The 20,178-nt window shown below is 39.2% G+C and overlaps 1 protein-coding gene across 2 annotated transcripts in view; it reads right to left on the bottom strand.

The window, feature by feature from the left end:
* The window catches only part of NXPE2 (neurexophilin and PC-esterase domain family member 2), a 225,719-nt gene that overhangs the window by 98,765 nt on the left and 106,776 nt on the right, over nucleotides 1–20,178 (bottom strand). The window lies entirely within an intron of this gene.

The following is a 20,178-nucleotide window of genomic DNA, read 5'->3' as shown; positions in this document are numbered from 1 at the left end:
CCATTTCTGAGCTACTTCATTTAGAATAATAGAATAATAATAATACATATATATACACCACATTCTCTTTATCCACTTATTGATTGATGGGCATTTGGGCTGGTTCCATATTTTTGCAATTGCTAACTGTGCTGCCATAAATGTGTGTCTTTTTTCATATAAAGACTTCTTTTCCTCTGGATAGGTACTCAGTAGTGGTAGATCTACTCTTAGTTCTTTAAGGAATCTCCACACTGTTTTCCACAATGGCTGTACTAGTTTACATTCACACCAGCAGTGTGAAAGTGTTCCTTTTCACTACACCCACACCAACATCTATTTTTTTTTTAATTTTTTAAATTATGGCCATTCTTGCAGGGGTAAGGTGGTATTGCATTGTGGTTTCGATTTGCAGTCCCTGATAATTAGTGATGTTGAGCATTTTTCCATATGTTTGTTGGCCATTTGTAGACCTTCTTTTGAGAATTGTCTATTCATATACTTAGCGCATTTTTTGATAGTATTATTTGTTTTCTTCTTGCTGATTTGTTTGAGTTCCTTGTAGATTCTGGATATTAGTCCTTTGTCGGATGCACAGTTTGTGAAAATTTCCTCCCACTCTATGGGGTGTCTGTTAACTCTGCTGGTTATTTCCTTTGCTGTGCTGAAGCTTTTTAGGAGTTAATTTAAAAAATCCCAAACTCTAAAGATAAGAGTCCACACATGGAATTCCAGTAATTTTCAAGTTTGCAACTACAGGCATGTAATAAATATGACTAGAAGTAAACAAGAAAATGAATGAATCAATAAGTAAGTTCCCTATATGACTTACATGGTGAGAAAGTAAAATTTCAGAAAAGCTTCCTGAGAGATAAGGGATTAGTGACAGAAAATATGACTCACCCTCCTGTTTGCCTTCATCTTTATTGCCTCCTCTACTGAACATCTGTTGTTTATTGTGACTAATATTCCTACTTCCAGTAAGAGGGCCCCGCTTTTCCTGGAGAACTGTACCTTCCCTACTTTATAGCATGCCACTGAGACCCTCAATCATGTGATTTTTGGCACTTACTGGTTCACTGAAACACTCTCTCCCCTACATAAGTGATTGGTACTAGCACAGTTGATTAGAGTTGTTGGGTTTTTTCTGTGACTTAATATAAATTCTGAAAAGAAATGGATCTCTCTCATTCTGAGGTCTTAAACACTGGTGATCTTCTGAGATCTTAATATAAATTCTGAAAAGAAATGGATCGCTCTCATTCTGAAATCTTGAACATTTAATATAAATTCTGAAAAGAAATAGATCTCATTCTGAGATCTTGAACACACGTATAGCTTACGTTCATTAGGACTCTCTTTGCTGCATTATCCTGAGAGTGTCTCTAAGGAAACAGGACAGGAGAGCCTACAGACTTAGAGAGAAGGCTGATTACATTGTTTGAACCACAGATTGAACCGTATCTGAAGCTAGATTAATTCCTAAGACTTCCCACTCATATGAGTCATTAAGTATACTTTTTCCTTTAGCTGGTGTGATTGGATACAACAGCTAAAAGAGGTAATTTATTTCGGTAAAGTCAACGTGATTCTGGATATTAATAAATAAGAGAGATTACGGATGCAGTTGTGAGTTGTTACGGAGTCTAGGAAAACAGCATAATTAAATAGTACCAGGATTTATGTTTTATATCAAAGAGAACTTGTTGGACACCCTGATGAGAAATATGTGAGATAATAGTATTTCTATCTTTTTCTATGACTCTTACTGTAATCAGTAAAGTTGGACACAGAGTTTGACAGAGAGAGCCAGGAGGTATGACCTTTCCGAATATCCCACATATCATATGGAAGCACTGAGGATATGTGCAGGGGTCGGGAAGACAGAGTACTGCTGTTCATAATCTCCAAGAGGGAAGAAGAGAGCGTGGACTCTCAGAAGACTGGATATTGGCACTCAGCACCAGGAAATATTTCTAATCATTCTCTCAGAATAAAATTGCATAAATAACCCCAACATTTACAGGGAGACTAGCAGAAAATTTCAAATGCAAAGATGAACACATAACCAAAAATTGCCAATCATTTGAAAGAAACTAATACTTGAAAGAGAGGCATAAAGCACAATAATCAGAAGAAATTAACATGCCAAGAAAACAAAGTTAAAAGGGCAATTGATGTAAGAATTTAGGGGGCAGGCGCCAAGATGGCCAAGAGAAGCCAGCACCAGAATGCAGCTCCCAGGGAATGAGAGGCAGAGGGCTAGAGGACTTTACCATTCCAAACAGGTTTGTTTCTGCTGAACTGATAGGGCACTGAAATAGGCCCAGGAAAGGAGCCTCAGGGCGAAGGGGGTGTGGGCACATCCCCACCTGAAACGTGCAGCCGGCTTGGGGGACTTAACCCCCTCCTTGCTCCGTTTCGGATCCCGTGCTTACCTCATCCCTCCTGCAACTGAGGGTCCACAAGAGTCCTGCCCATCAGTGGGGCGCCGTGGGTAGTCGATGCAAATCTGAGCAGCAGCTACCTCTGGATATGGCAAGCTGTCGCAGGGACATGGGCGGGAGTTTGGACTAACGCCAGCGGGACCCACCGTCCCACAGAAGGAGGCAGAGTTAAAAGCTGGGAAAGGGACCACAAGGCCTGGCAGGCCCCACCTGCACAGAACTCAAACGGAAGCCCTCTCTAGAGACTCTGGCACCAAATATACCAGCTTGACCCCAACCAGGAAGATCCAGCTGGGGAAGGAGAGACGCCATTGGGAAGGCGGGGCCAATCTCACCTGCAGACAAACTCCAGGGAAGGACCACCCACCCAGCAACCTGACTGAACCCGAGAGAGCCCAACGGCGCCCTCTATAGGCCAAAAAAGACACAGCTCCAACTTCAACGGAAAAAAACACTCAGAGACTCCTCCTGAAATCACCAACTTCAAAGATTAGAGGGAGATAAATCCATGAAGATGGGAGGGAAAACAGCACAAAAAGGATGAAACCATCAAAGAATAGAACACCTCTTCTCCTCCCAGGGATCACAATTCCTCACCATCAACAGAACAAAAAAAGACGGAGAATGAATCCGACGGATTGACAGAAGCAGGCTTCAGAAGGTGGGTAATACACTTCTCTGAGTTAAAAGACCATGTTCTAACCCAATGCAAAGAAACTAAGAACCTTGAAAAAAGGTTAGACGAAATGCTAACTAAAATAACCAGCTGAGAGAAGATCACAAACGACTTGATGGAGCTGAAAAACACAGCACGAGAACTTCGCAAGGCATAAACAAGTTTCAATAGCCAAATCAATCAAGCAGAAGAAAGGGTACCAGAGATAGATCAGATCAATGAAATAAAATGAGAAGGCAAGATTTGAGAAAAAAAAAAAAGAGTGAAAAAATGAACAAAGCCTCCAAGAACTACGGGATTATGTGAAAAAACCTAATCTACACTTGATCGGTGTACCTGAATGTGACGGGGAGAATGAATCCAAGCTGGAAAACACTCTTCAAGATATTATCCAAGGGAACTTTCCCAACCTAACAAGGCAGGCCAACATTCAAATCCAGGAAATACAGAGAACACCACAAAGATAGTCCTCAAGAAGAGCAACCCCAAGGCACATAGTTGTCAGATTCACCAGGGTTGAAATGAAGGAAAAAAATCCTAAGGGCAGCCAGAGAGAAAGGTCTAGTCACCCACAAAGGAAAGACCATCAGACTCACAGTGGATCTCGGCAGAAACCCTGCAAACTAGAAGGGAGGGGGAGCCAATATTCAACATCCTTAAGAAAAGAACTTTCATCCCAGAATTTCATATCCAGCCAAACTAAGCTTCATCAGTAAAGGAGAAATAAAAACCTTTATGGACAAGCAACTGCTGAGAGATTTCATCGCTACAAGGCCTGCCTTACAGGAGGTACTGAAGGAAGTACTAAACATGGAAAGGAACAACCAGTACCAGCCACTGCATAAACATACCAAATGGTAAAGAACAATGATGCAATGAAGGAGCCATGTCAATTAATGGGCAAAACAACCAGCCAGTAACAAAATGGCAGGATCAAATTCAAACATAACAATATTAACTTTGACTGTAAATGGCCTAAATGCCCCAATCAAAAGACACAGACTGGCAAACTGGATGAAAAGTCAAGACCCATCCACCAATCAGTGCTGTATTTAGGAGAACCATCTCACATGCAAAGACACACATAGACTCAAAATAAAGGAACAGGAAGATTTACCAAGCAAATGGAGACCAAAAGAAAGCAGGGGTAGCAATCCTAGTCTCTGATAAAACAGACTTTAAACCAACAAAGATCAAAAGAGACAAAGAAAGGCATTATATAATGTTAAAAGGATCAATGCAACAAGAAGATCAATGCTAACTATCCTAAATATTTATGCACCCAATGCAGGAGCACCCAGATATATAAAGCAAACTCTTAAAGACCTACAAAGAGACTGAGACTCCCACATAATAATAGTGGGAGATGTTAACACTCCACTGACAATATTGGACAGATAAATGAGACAGAAAGTCAACAAGGATATCCAGGACTTGAATGCAGATTTAGACCAAGCGGACCTTATAGACCTTTACAGGACACTCCACCCCAAATCCACAGAATACACATTCTTCTCAGCACCACATTGCACCTACTCTAAAATTGACCACATAATTGGAAGTAAATCACTCCTCAGCAAATGCAAAAGAATGGAAATCATAACAAACAGTCTCTCAGACCACAGCACAATCAAATTAGAACTCAGGATTAAGAAAAGCACTCAAAACCCCACAATCACATGGCAACTGAACAACTTGCTCCTGAATGATGATTGGATAAACAAAGAAATGAAGGTAGAAATAAAAATGTTCTTTGAAACCAATGAGAACAAAGACACAATATACCAGATCCTATGGGACCCATTTAAAGCAGTGTCTAGAGGGAAATTTATAGCAATAAATGCCCACATGAGAAGCAAGGAAAGATCTAAAATCGATACCATATCATCAAAATTGAAAGAGCTAGAGGAGCAAGATCAAAAAAAATCTCAAAAGCAAGCAGAAGACAAGAAATAACTAAGATCAGAGAAGAACTAAAGGAGACAGAGACACAAAAATCCCTTCAAAAAATCAATAAATCCAGGAGCTTGTTTTTTGAAAAGATCAACAAAATAGATAGACTGCTAGCTAGACTAATAAATAAGAAAAGAGAGAAGAATTGAATAGATGCAATAAAAAGTGACAAAGGGGAGATCACTACCAATTCCTCGGAAATATAAACTACCATCAGAGATGACTACAAACAACTCTATGCACATAAATCAGTAAATCTGGAAGAAACGGATAAATTCCTGGACACTTACACCCTCCCAAGACTAAGCCAAGAAGAAGGTGAAACCCTGAATAGACCAATAACAAGGTCTGAAGTCAAGGCAGCAATTAAAAGCCTACTGACCAAAAAAAGTCCAGGTCAGACGGGTTCACAGCTGAATTCTACCAGACATACAAAGAGGAACTGGTCCTATTCCTGTTGAAACTATTCCAAACAATACAAAAAGAGAGAATCCTCCCTAACTCTTTATATGAGACCAACATCAGCCTGATACAAAAATCTGGCAGAGACACAACTAAAAAAGAAAACTACAGGCAAATATCCATGATGAACATTGATGCAAAAATCTTCAACAAAATACTGGCAAACCGAATCCAACAGCACATCAAAAAGCTTATCCATCACGATCAAGTAGGCTTCATCCCGGGGACGCAAGGCTGGTTCAACACACGCAAATCTATAAACATAATCCACCACATAAACAGAACCAAAGACAAAAACCACATGATTATCTCAATAGATGTAGAGAAGGCCTTCCACAAAATTCAACAGCCCTTTATGCTAAAAACTCTCAATAAACTAGGTATCAATGGAAGATATCTCAAAACAATAAAAGCTATTTATGACAAACCCACAGCTAATATCATATTGAATGGGCAAAAATTAGAAGCATTCCCTTTAAAAACTGGCACTAGACAAGGATGCCCTCTCTTACCACTCCTATTCAATATAGTATTGGAAGTTCTATCCAGAGTCATTAGGCAAGAAAAAGAAATAATGGACTTTCAGTGAGGAAAAGAAGAAGTTAAATTGTTCCTATTTGCAGACGACATGATTGTATATTTAGAAGACCCCATCATGTCAGCCCAAAACCTCCTTAAGCTGATAAGCAACTTTGAGAAAGTCTCAGGATACAAAGTCAGTGTGCAGTAATCACAAGCATTCCTATACACCAATAACAGACTAACAGAGAGCCAAATCATGAGGAAACTCCTATTTACAATCACTAAAAAGAGAATAAAATACCTAAGAATACAACTAACAAAGGAGGTAAAAGACCTCTTCAAGCAGAACTACTAACTACTGATCAAGGAAATAAGAGAGGACTCAAACAGATGGAAAAATAGTCAATGCTCATGGTTAGGAAGAATCAATATCGTGAAAATGACCATACTGCCCAAAGTAATATAGATTCAATGCTATCCCCATCAAGCTACCAATGACCTTTTTCACAGAACTGGAAAAAAAAAGCACTTTAAACTTCATATGGAACCAAAAGAGAGCCCACATAGCCAAGACAATCCCAAGCAAAAAGAACAAAGCTGGATGCATCACATTACCTGACTTCAAACTATACTACAAGGCTACAGTAATCAAAATGGCATGGTACTGGTACCAAAATAGAGATATAGACCAAAGGAACAGAATAGAGGCCTTGGAAACAACCCCACACATCTACAACCACCTGATATTTGACAAACCTGACAAAAACAAGCAATGGGGAAAGGATTCCCTGTTTAATAAATGGTGTTGGGAAAACTGGCTAGCCATATGCAGGAAGCTGAAACTGGACCCTTTCCTTACACCTTATTCAAAAATTAACTCCAGATGGATTAAACATTTAAATATAAGAACTAACACCATAAAAACCCTATAAGAAAACCTAGGCAAAACCATTCAGGACATAGGCACAGGCAAGGACTTCATGACTAAAACACCAAAAGCAATGGCATCAAAAGCCAAAATAGACAAATGGGACCTAATTAAACTTAAGAGCTTCTGCACAGCAAAAGAAACAGTCGTTAGAGTGAACCGGCAACCAACAGAATGGGAAAAATCTTTCGCAATCTACCCATCAGACAAAGGGCTAATATCCAGAATCTACAAAGAAACAAACCCATTCAAAAGTGGGTGAAGGATATGAACAGACACTTCAAAAGGAGACAAGTATGCAGCCAACAGACATATGGAAAATGCTCATCATCATTGGTCATTAGAAAAATGCAAATCAAAACCACATTGAGATACCATCTCACGCCAGTTAGAATGATGATCACTAAAAAATCTGGAGACAACAGATGCTGGAGAGGATGTGGAGAAATAGGAACACTTTTACACTGTTGGTGGCAGTGTAAATTAGTTCAACCATTGTGGAAGACAGTGTGATGATTCCTCAAGGACCTAGAAATAGAAATTCCATTTGACCCAGCAATCCCATTACTGGGTATAAACCCAAAGGGTTATAAATCATTCTATCATAAAGACACATGTACACATATATTCATTGCGGCACAGTTTATGATAGCAAAGACCTGAAACTAACCCAAATTCCCCTTGATGATAGACTGGACCAAAAAAATGTGGCACATATACATCATGGAATACTATGCAGCCATAAAAAATGATGAGTTCATGTCCTTCATAGGGACATGGATGAACCTAGAAACCATCATTCTCAGCAAACTGACACAAGAACAGAAAACCAAACACCACATGTTTTCACTCATAAGTGGGTGATGAACAATGAGAACACTTGGGCACGGGGAAGGGAATAACACTCACAGGGTTGGTGCGGGGGTGGAGGGGAGAGGAGGGGAGGGACAGCAGTGGGGGTTGGGGAGGATGGAGAGGGATAACACTGGGAGAAATGCCTGATGTAGGCGATGGGAGTTGGGGGACGGATGGAGACAGCAAACCATCATGGCATGTATGTACCTATGCAACAAACCTGCAGGATGCAGGATGTGCACATGTAACCCAGAGCTCACATTAAAAAATTAATTAAAAATTTTAAAAAAAGAATTTAGAATAAGTGTGTTTAATTACGAAAGTGATGTGAGAGGGTATTGCAGCCATAGAGTTAACTTGATATTTGTTAAGTTTAAAATGTGATATGCGAAATAAAGAAAACTTTGAGGGACACGCTAAAGATCAAAATGAGAACAACGAACTGGAGAGAGAAAATGCTAACTCGAGAATTCTTGCAGAATATAAAATAAAATGGGATCCAAATTATGAAAGAAAAGTTAACAGATACTAGATCTCAGGTCTAATGGGCCATTAAAAGGGCCATTTCATCAATGACATTCGGGTGAATGGAGAGAATGAAACAGTATCCTCAAGATTAAAAAGAAAAGTATTTTTCACCTAATTCTATAGCAAGTAAACTTATCATCTATTTAGAAAGAAAAAAATATATACTCAGTCTAATATTGGTCCCCTCTGAAAGAGCTACCAAAGAAACAAATCCAGTAGTGAGGAGTAGGTTTTAGAAACAATATTAGTTAAAGAAACCAAGATAAACAATATTGCCTAATTGTGAGTGAAGTGATATGTCGATATGAACTGTTGACACATGCAATAACTTGGATGGATATCGTGGACAGTATGCTGAGTGGGAGAAAAAAGCCAATCTCAAACTTCACTCCCATGCATAAATAGTACTAGTTGGGGTGGTAATGGTAGCAGTTGCTAATTACTTAGTGCTTAAACTAAGTGCCAGAAACTGTTTTTAAATGTTGTACATGTATTAATTCATTTAATCCTATGAGTACTTGGCACAGTACTAATAAGACTTGTGATCTCAAAAGTAAATCTTACAAATTGACACAGAGTTTAGGCATCCAGGCTTAGAAAGACAGGTGACGTTGGAGTTATGTTTCATAGCCGAAGTAACAGTCATATGACAAACATGAAGGTGCCAGAGGGAAGAACATGAGGCATGAGAGAAAGGTCTCCAATATGCAGTCAGTAAAATATTATTCGGCACTAAAAATAAATAAGCTATCAAGCCACAAGAAGACAGAGAAACTTAAATCCGTATCACTAAGAGAAAAGGCAATCTGGGACAGCTACACGCCGTATGATTTCAACTAGATGACATTCTGTAAACGTCAAAACCATGGCGATAGTAAGAAAACCAGGGGTGACCAGGGGTTAGAGGGGAAAGAAGAATTAATGGCGGAGCTATTCATTTATATCCCAATATTCCCTTTCATGCTGTAGGTATTTGGCGTAGCAGAAGTTACAGCAACATCTACTGTATTGGTGAATTCAATAATGTTTATGACAATGAAGAGTTAATGAACTATATCCCCTTTCCCTAATCCAGAGAAAATAATCCTTCCCCATTTATTAGAAATCCTTTTCAAATCGATAAAAGATCTGGCTGGGCATAGTGGCCAGATCTCAGCACTTTGGGTGGCCTAGGCAGATGGATCACTTGAGCCCAGGAGTTCAAGAGCAGCCTGGTAACATGGTAAGACCTTGTCCCTACAAAATACAAATTAAAAATATTAGCCAGGTGTGGTGGCATGCACCTGTAGCCCCAGCAATTTGGAAGGCTGAGGCCAGAGGATGGCTCGAGGTTGCAGTGAGCTCAATCACACACCAGCTCTCTGCATGGTGTCCACTGACAAGGTATTCTTGTTTAAAGTCATCATGAGGCTTCAGATTTTCTGAAGAAAGCCTATCCATAGAGTCACTTGGGGCATTTTTACACTATGACTTCAAAGACCACAGCTATTTCAGAGCTAAAATGTTTTCCATTACCAAGGGTCACCAGTAACATGGAGAGAGAAAAAGTCTCAAAGAATATCTGAGAAACACCCAGTTAATAGATGCTGTGGAATTATCTAATGGTCATCTCATTGTCCTACTCTTTATTGCCTCTTCAAATCTACACCCCAAGGTAATAATAAGCCAATTGACAAGGAAAACAGACTGATGAAAATAAATGTGTTCGCAGACAAGAAACAAACAAGGTTTACACAGCCGCAAGAGCCAGTTAGGAACTCACAGGTACTTTTCCAACACCCAGGTAGGAGAGATCATTAAAATAGGTGAGTAAGCAAAACTATGGAGACTGCCTTTCTCTACCTCTAATCTTGCCTGCGGTCAGTGGAGGGCAGAGGAGAACAAAGCAAACGAAATTAGAAAGACTGTGTCTGCTGAGTGGTCTCTCAAGTAAGAGAAAGAGAAGAAAAGGGAGAGAACTCAGAAGAAAGTGTGGGGAAAAAATGATAGTGAGAGCCTATCTTACTGACAAGAATAGGCTGGTTTTGACGGGGAGACAGCGTCAAAACAAAATATTTTCCTAATAACCGACCAGCAAAAGTCCTGGTTTCTTTGAAGAGAACTTCTTCAATCTGATAAAAAGCATTAAGAAAATCAAATATCATAAATTCAACATCATATATTTAATCAAACATAATAAAATATAGAAATTAACAATGAAAACAAGGCAAAAGTGCTCCATGAGAAGCAAGCATGGACATAGTCAGTCAACCTAACATTGAGATGGAGAAAGGAAAAAGGACATCAAAAATACCTGTGTACAGCTGATATTTCTTTGCCTTGTTTTATGTGTGACATTGTCTGGGTAGAAAATATGTGAATATGTCATAGAATTTTAAAATATGGGAGAGATCAATGTGGTCTAGAGTAATGTTGGAAAGTTTCCTGTAGAGATTGCCCCTGAGTTGGGGATTCACCAACTATAGCGTCTGGATTGGTACAGGGGTGAGACATCCCAGCTAGGCTGCAGGATGAGTCATAAACAGAACCAGAATGGCAGGAAGAATTTTTTTTTTAATTTGCGTCTTTGAACAGGTGTGTATCCATGTGTTGAGCTTGGTATATTTTTAATTTACATTAAAAAATGTTGTGATAAAGATTTATAATGTTTATTTCTTTCTTCACTTAGAGCTGTTCTTAAGGGCCCTTCATGTTACAGGTAAATCTAGTGAGTTGCTTCTAAATGCTGGATAGGGTCCCAAAATACACAACCATTGCATCTTTCTTAACCATTTCAGAGTAATACATATTAAAGTATATGTAATTCCCTACAACTACACCCATATATACAATCCACTGAAAACAAACTTTGTATGTGATTTATTATGGACCTGACGGAGAAGTTCTCTGTGATGTATCCAGATTGAATTGTTTGGCCATAGGGCAAAGGTAAACACAAACTAACAAAAATATTGCCATTCTACTTTCAAAACAATCATGTTAGGCCGGGCACATCCCAGCACTTTAGGAGGCCAAGACGGGTGGATCACGAGGTCAAGAGATCGAGACCATCCTGGTCAACATGGTGAAACCCCTTCTCTACTAAAAATACAAAAAAAAAAAAAATTAGCTGGGCATGGTGGCATGCACCTGTAGTCCCAGCTACTCGGGAGGCTGAGGCAGGAGAATTGCTTGAACCCAGGAGGCAGAGGTTGCAGTAAGCCGAGATCATGCTATTGCACTCCAACCTGGGTAACAAGAGTGAAATTCTGTCTCAAAAAAAAAAACAATCGTGCTAATTTGGTTAACACCCTTAAATAGAACAACAGAGTTATATATAAAGATGCAATCTATATTATGACCTAGGTCAACTTAAGTCAGTAATGAGAGGATTGTTTAGCTTTAGAAAATATACTAATGTTATTTATTACATTTAAAGATGCAAGTTTTAAAAAAATCATATAGTTAAATCAATGAATCAGAGAAGGTCTTTGTCAATAAAGGCTTCCATTAAGAATAGAAACACTTTGCCAACTCTTTCTTTGAAGAGAACTTCCTTAGTCTAATAAAAGGCATTAAGAAAAGCAAATATCATAAATCTAACATCATATATTTACTCAAACAGTGAAATGTTGAAATTAACAATGAAAACAAGGCAAAAGTATCCAATATGGCCATGTCTAATCATCTTTGTTCCCGATGTGTGCCGATATAAACGCACTGTTAAAATGAAGTGCAAGCATTTCTACGTATCAGCCATAGACATTCGTTTGGAAAATGAAATAAAAATAAAATCATATAGAATGTGCATATATACATACACACACATCTACATAGATGAATGCATAGTTTATTAGTTTATATTTATAATTATAAATACAATTTATGTTTCCCAAAATGGCAGACTCGCTTGTAGTCTCCTTTTGAGAGCAACTAGGAAAGCTGGAGAATGTTAAGCATCAGAGAGCAACTGGGGCAGTGAGGGGTTGAAAGATCTAGATTCTAGAGAGAAAGCGAGAGAGGAGCAAAGAGCAGTTAAGGAAAAAGAAGGAAAATGAGGTAACATATTCAAAGTGCTAATGCTCTTAACCACCAGAAGCAAAACCAAGTAACGCTTGTCAATTTAGAATAGTATACCGGCAAAAGTAACCCTCAAATGAAAGCAAAACAGGATTTTTTAAAATGGAACTTTGAGAATCTGTCACTAGAAGATGCTTACAGAAGATCAAAGATGGTTCTTGAGGCAGAAGACAAATTCCTCCAAATGACAGTAGAGAAGGAAGAAGGAAAAAGATGGAAACTAAGTGTACATTCTAAATGAATAAGGAGTATATACATGTATGTACTATATATAGTATACTGCGGTCTTTTAAATATTCCTAGAATTAAATCAGTCAGTGGTGAGTACCTGTAGTCCTAGCCACATGGGAGGCTAAGGTAGGAGGGTCAGTTGAGGCCAGGAGTTCCAGTTCAACCTAGGCAACATATTTCTTTTCCATCTCTAAAAGAAATAAAATAAATGAATATTGCTAGAACTAAAATGCCTGACAATAGCAAGAAAATGTGAAGGAGTTAAATGTAAATGGAGCAGTTTTTCTAAAGATCCTCATTTCCTAAGAATGACTAAAATTATCAATTTATATTAGATTTCATTAAATCAAAGATGCATTTTGAAATTTCCAAAATAGAGTAGAAATTCCTAGTAGTTTGCATAACTAATAAGCTAAATGAGAATGGAAATGGAATAATTGTAAATTTTTTGACTAATACACAAGAAGTAAAAAGGGGGGCCCGGCACGGTGGCCCACATCTGTAATCTCAGAACTTTGGGAGGCCAAGGCACACAGATCACTTGAGGTCAGGAGTTTGAGGCCAGCCTGGCCAACATGGTAAAACCCCATCTCTACTAAAACTACAAAAAATTGGCAAGGTTTGGTGGCTCATGCCTGTAATCCCAGCTACTCAGGAGGCTGAGGCATTATAATCGTTTGAACCTAGGAGACAGAAGTTGCAGTGAGCCGAGATCACACCACTGCACTCCAACTTGGGCAACAGAGCAAGACTCTGTCTCAAAAAGAAAAAGGTCAAAAATAGAGAAAATGGAATAGAGAATGTGGGACATATAAAAACCAAATAGTAAGATAAAATCATATAGATATAGCAATGATAATATGAAATATAAATGGACTAGGATTCCAGTTGCAAAAAAAAAATGACAGAGTGGCTTATATGAGACTATATTTCACATAGAATAGTATTAAATTCTGGAAAAAATATATTTTAAAAAATGATGTGAAAACACTAGAAAAAGGCCAAAAACTGGCAGAACCTGGAGGAAATTTGATGCCTAAAAGAAGGGAATAATGCTGCATGGGACCCAGCTTTAAGGGCTTTTATTCTGACAACATATCTTAGTATGTATTGTGCAAAGCAACTTGAATTCAAGCAGAAAACTGCAGACTTGCAGCCTGGAGGTGTCGTATGACGGAGTTCAAGGCAGTCGGAGTGACTGGAAATTGAGTAGGGAAATTCCAGGAGAAAAGCCTTAGAAGAAAAAGCCCCGAATTCTAACCTCAAATCTTTGACTGATCCCTGAGCTCTGTGTATCCAAGGGAGACTCCACATAGCCTAGCACAGAACAACAGCTGGATGAGTAGATATTTAATCTGTTGCTCACTGAAGGAGGAAACAGAGTTTACAGGTTTTGAGTTCCAGTAAAAGAGAGGAACATGGTTAAAAGCCCAGGCTTTTCTTTTTTTTTTTTTTTTCTTATTTTTTTATTGCATTTTAGGTTTTGGGGTACATGTGCAGAGCATGCAATACAGTTGCATAGGTACACACATGGCAGTGTGTTCTGTTTGCTTTCACCCCTTCACCCACATTTGGCGTTTCTCCCCAGGCTATCCCTCCCCACCTCCCCCTCCCACTGGCCCTCCCCTTTTCCCCCCAATAGACCCCAGTGTTTAGTACTCCCCTCTCTGTGTCCATGTGTTCTCATTTTTCATCACCCGCCTATGAGTGAGAATATGCGGTGTTTTATTTTCTGTTCTTGTGTCAGTTTGCTGAGGATGATGTTCTCCAGATTCATCCATGTCCCTACAAACGACACGAACTCATCATTTCTGATTGCTGCATAATATTCCATGGTGTATATGTGCCACATTTTCCCAATCCAGTCTATCATCAATGGGCATTTGGGTTGATTCCAGGTCTTTGCTATTGTAAACAGTGCTGCAATAAACATTCGTGTGCATGTGTCCTTATAGTAGAATGATTTATAGTCCTTTGGATATATACCCAGTAATGGGATTGCTGGGTCAAATGGAATTTCTATTTCTAAGGCCTTGAGGAATCGCCACACTGTCTTCCACAATGGTTGGACTGATTTACACTCCCACCAACAGTGTAAAAGTGTTCCTTTTTCTCCACATCCTCTCCAGCATCTGTCGTCTCCAGATTTTTTAATGATCGCCATTCTAACTGGCGTGAGATGGTATCTCAATGTGGTTTTGATTTGCATCTCTCTGATGACCAGTGACGATGAGCATTTTTTCATATGACTGTTGGCCTCATATATGTCTTCTTTCGTAAAGTGTCGGTTCATATCCTTTGCCCACTTTTGAATGGGCTTGTTTGTTTTTTTCCTGTAAATCTGTTTGAGTTCTTTGTAAATTCTGGATATCAGCCCTTTGTCAGATGGGTAAACTGCAAAAATTTTTTCCCATTCTGTTGGTTGCTGATTCACTCTAGTGACTATTCTTTTGCCGTGCAGAAGCTGTGGAGTTTGATTAGGTCCCATTTGTCTATTTTGGCTTTTGTTGCCAATGCTTTTGGTGTTTTGTTCATGAAGTCCTTGCCTACTCCTATGTCCTGGATAGTTTTGCCTAGATTTCCTTCTAGGGTTTTTATTGTGCCACGTCTTATGTTTAAGTCTTTAATCCATCTGGAGTTAATTTTAGTGTAAGGTGTCAGGAAGGGGTCCAGTTTCTGCTTTCTGCACATGGCTAGCCAGTTTTCCCATCACCATTTGTTAAATAGGGAATCCTTTCCTCATTGCTTGTTTTTGTCAGGTTTATCAAAGATTGTATAGTTGTAGATATGTTGTGTTTCCTCCGGTGGCCCAGGCTTTTCAAGACCCACTTTAAAGTACATAGAACCAAGTCTTCATAAATTCAAACTGAGAGGTAAAAACTGTTTTCATGAACTGGAAAATTCAATATTGTTACTAGAGCAATTCTCCCCAAATTTACCTACAAATTAAAAGCAATAAACTCCAGTAGGCTTTTTGAAGATTTGTCAAAAGTTACAGATTTACTTACCATATGACCCTGTTATTCCACCACTGGGCATTTACCAAACAGAAATTAAAATATTTGTCCACAGAGAGAACTATATATGAATATTCAGAGCAGCTCCATTCACAGTAGCCCCAATCTTGAAACAACCCAAATATTTATCGGATGAGAAACAGATAAAATATAGTGCTCACTAATGAAAAGGAACAACCTACTGATAAATGCAATATCAATGAATCTTCAAAAACATAACAAGTCAAAGGAGCCAGACACAAAAGCATACATTCTACATGATTCTATTTATGTAAAACCCTAAAACACGAAATCTAATCTGTAGTGCCAAACACTAAATCTGTAATTGTCCAGGGCCAGAAGCACATTAGGCATGGGCAGTGGGGCATGCACAGAAGGAAGACAGAATATTTTTTTGCTTTTTTTTTTTCTTTTGAGACAGAGTCTTGTTCTGTCACCCAGGCTGGAGTGCAGTGGTGTGATCTCGGCTCACTGCAACCTTCGCCTCCCAGGTTCAAGCAATTCTCCTGCCTCAGCCTCCTGAGTCACTGGGTCTGCAGGCATGTGACACCATGCCTGGCTAATTTTTGTATTTTTAGTAGAGTCCGGGTTTCACCATTTGGCCAGGATGGTCTCAGTCTCTTGACCTTGTAATCTACCCGCCTCGGCCTCCCAAAGTGCTGGGATTACAGGTGTGGGCCACCGCACCCAGCAGGAGGACAGAATTTAGTAGGAAATGAAACTTCGGGGTAGTGATAATATTCTACCTATTGATTGCGGTGGGCACACAGGTGTCTTTAAATGCATGTATTCTTACTGCATGTAAATTATACCTCAGTAATGCTGTGAAACCAAAGCTGAAATGATTCCCAGTGAATGCCCCAGTAATACCTACACCAGACAGCAACAGTGATGACAAAAAAAGAACCACAGGCCGGGCACGGTGGCTCACGCCTGTAATCCCAGCACTTTGGGAGGCGAGGCAGGTGGATCATGAGGTCAAGAGTTCAAGAGCAGCCTGACCAACATGGTGAAACCTCATCTCTACTAAAAATACAAAAATTAGCCAGGCATGGTGGCACGTGCCTGCAATCCCAGCTATTCAGGAGGCTGAGGCAGGAAAATCACTTGAACTCAGGAGGTGCAGGTTGCAGTGAGCTAAGATGGTACTGTTGCACTCCAGCCTGGGCGACAGAGCAAGATTCCGTCTCAAAAAAAAAAAAGGAACCACAAATTGAAGAGATACTTAATAGGTAGATGTAGATGGGGTGGAATGCCATGAAAAAAAAAAAGACTCCCAAAATGCAATGGCTTAAACAAGAAAACAAGATAGGGATTTATTTATGTCTCACGTAATCATCTAGTTGGGATGTGTACTTTGAGGTAATCCCGGAAGCCAGACATCAAGCTCTGCCATCCTCTGCCAATGGTCTTACTGTAGGGTTGGCAGGCCTACAAATGGGCTTGTGAACAGAATTTAGGAGACCTGTGAGCCTGAATGGGAAAAAAATTACATCTTTCTTTTCACTAACTTCTAAATGAAGTTTAGCAATAGTTTCAATTATGAATAATGACAACAAATCACAGTAGTATTCACAATGCCTGTGGCTTAGTCTATAATTTGAAATCACAGATATTTTTATATTACAGTTCAGTTAATAAAGAATCTTGAAATATCACTCATAATTATTATTGCTTTGAAATTACTGTAAATATAAGACCTGGCTGCTGAATTTTGTTATTTAGTGTGTTAATAAAAAGTTGCTATATGACTATAAAACAAATTAGGTTGTTTTAAATGTTGATAACTGTGCCTCAGTATACTTGGCTTTTATTATAATTCTACACATTTTATGTTATGTATTTGGAAAAGTGCTATCATAGGACTGTGAAAGGGCCCATGTCACAAAGAATCTTTAAGAATCCCTGTCCTGGGATATTGTCATCACCTCTGTGGTGTAAGCTAGGCTGCTGCCCCTTCTAGTTCACACAAGGAGGAAGAGAGACAAGAACCTGGAGGAGGTATGGCACACATGGCCTCTGCTTACATATCAGAGAACTCAGTGTCCTGGCCACACTCAAATACAACAGAGGCCAGGAAAGTTTGTGTATCACAGCTAACACACGTCCAGCTACAAGTTTCTATTACAACTGATGAAAGAGACAACTAACACTGTACACTGACTCAGTCCTGTCTGAGGATGACCCTATAGAAGCATAAGGAGAGGAGACAAGTGAGTCAAAGACAGTGGCCGCATTTCTGATTGAGGATACCATTCACAAAGATGGAGAGAAGCAGCAGCAGAAGACATTTGGGAGAAGAAAAAACACTCCAGTGGGACAAGTTGACCTTGAGATTGGTATGAGGAGGAGCATACTGACAAACCTGCTCTCCCAGAAAACAAAACCAAAAATCTGTTTACTTTAATAATTTCCACGATGCAAATGTACCCATCATGGCCTCTTTCAAGCTACCAAGATGATATAACTGAATGAGAAGTTGGAAAGAAATGTGCACAAATAGGCTTTCATAAGCTAGCAAAGGCTGGATCCAGCTCACCTCGACCTGTAAGGATTTCCAAGTGGAGACATCTTAAAGACACTGAGATATGCAGAGCTCAAGCTAAGGAGTGGAATCTAGGTGAGACATTGATTTCAGAATAAACGACATTATCTGACCATAGGATTCTAAGAATTCTGATTTGCAGTTGCTTATGGCTTAGACAAATGTGATCTTGATTAAGGGTTCCAACTAGAAAATAGAAAGTAGAAAAATAAGTATGGTACAGAGGACGGGATTAATAAATTTCCAAAACTCTGCCATCGGTAAAATTCTTTCTGACAAAGAAGCTCTCTGGTCACTCTCAAAGGAGCCAATTCTAACCAAAGTTGGTAGTGCATCAGTGGAAATGTCAGACCAGTGATATGAAACATACAACTGCTTGGTTGTCAGGACTGAAATCTTGTGACCTATCAGCAATCCAAGGTAGGTGGATTCAGCCTGTGGTGTTTCTCCTCTTAAATAAGGGACTCTCTGAGGGAGTCTCCTCTAGAATGTCCATCAATCTAATGAAGGTACAGACACATGAGGAGATACAACAGGGTAGCACATATTGTTACAAGGTACACGTATAAGACTATGGGAGCACAAAGGAAGGAATTATCAATGAAAACAGTTGAGGAAAGAGCAGTTGGTATTCAAACTCAAACTCAAACAATGAATAGGAAATTTCCAGATTTACCAGGAAGCACAGCAGAGATTGAGCGGCGTCGGTGCAGTGAGGGAGGAACTAAGAATTTCCGGCAGAACAGTTTGGGCAAAGACTCAGGAGCTTGGAAGAGTAAGGTTTCTTCAAAGAGCAACAAGAATTTGGTATTTCTACTACTGTATTCTAATCCTACATCAATGTTTATTTCATTGATTTTGCTACTTCTCTTTATCTTCAGTGCATTCCATGGTACCTGACATCTATTGGGTAAGTTCTTAATATTCTACAGAACAAGTTTAAAGATCTATGAAAAGGAGGTTGAGAATTTAAGATTTATAAGAGTATAATTATAATGGCAATCATACTTTTTTTAATGCTGCTGAAACTTAAATGGCAATCATACTTTTTTTTAATGCTGCTGAAACTTATCAATACACACTACTTTCTAGGAAAAATGATTCAGATGAGATGTTATAACTCACACTTTACACAACTCACTTAAAAGTCAGAAAACCTGGGTCAGTCTCAGGGGCAGGAGGGGTCAGAGTAGACCCTTGACTGATTTTTTTTTTACCCTATTGAACATGCTTTTTGTACATTCTGAGAAAATATAAAATTTCAGTGGATAGAAGTTGAAGTTGGTCTGAAAATCAGGATTCTGTTTTGAAATGATTTATTCAACAAATACTGTGCTTGTCAGGCACCATGCTAGGCACTGGGCATACAATGCTGAGACAGACATTCTTCCAGTTCTTCAGGTATTGGCAGTCTCTTGGAAATTAAAAAGTAAATAATCTACTGCAACATAGTGTGTGGCACAAATTAGAGCTTCCCCTTGTCTTCTCTCCTGCATTCATTCATTTGGTCTTAACACTCAACATCTCTACAAGTTCTCCCACACCATGCTTCAGACATTGGGAAGTCATAGATCGACCAGAAGGTAGTGTTTCAATATGAGTTGCAACTGTGTGCTGCATCTTGTTTAAAATAATTTCATCTTGGACTTCCCAAAGGTTAACCAGCTCTAAACAGATCCTTTGTTCTCTCACTTCCGCTTTGCATGTGAAGTGTCTGATTTTGCTCTGCACATACCGGATTCAAAACATAGAACCTTTTGGATTCTACCAAATGAATCCACTCACACAAAAGCTTTCACACAATTGAGACTTCACTGAGGATTTGGTAAGGGACAAGGAGGCAAGGCTTTACATTTTGTTTCCCAAAATGAGCTATTTAAAGCATATAATTTTACTGTTGCTCTCCATGACTGTGCTAACATGGGCATGGTGGGAAGGAGCTTCTTTCTCTCTCTCTTCATCTCTCTCCCTCACTG

Source organism: Callithrix jacchus, chromosome 10 (assembly GCF_049354715.1).
Source record: "Callithrix jacchus isolate 240 chromosome 10, calJac240_pri, whole genome shotgun sequence".
NCBI lineage: Eukaryota > Metazoa > Chordata > Mammalia > Primates > Cebidae > Callithrix > Callithrix jacchus.
This window is presented reverse-complemented; position numbering and strand designations above follow the sequence as displayed.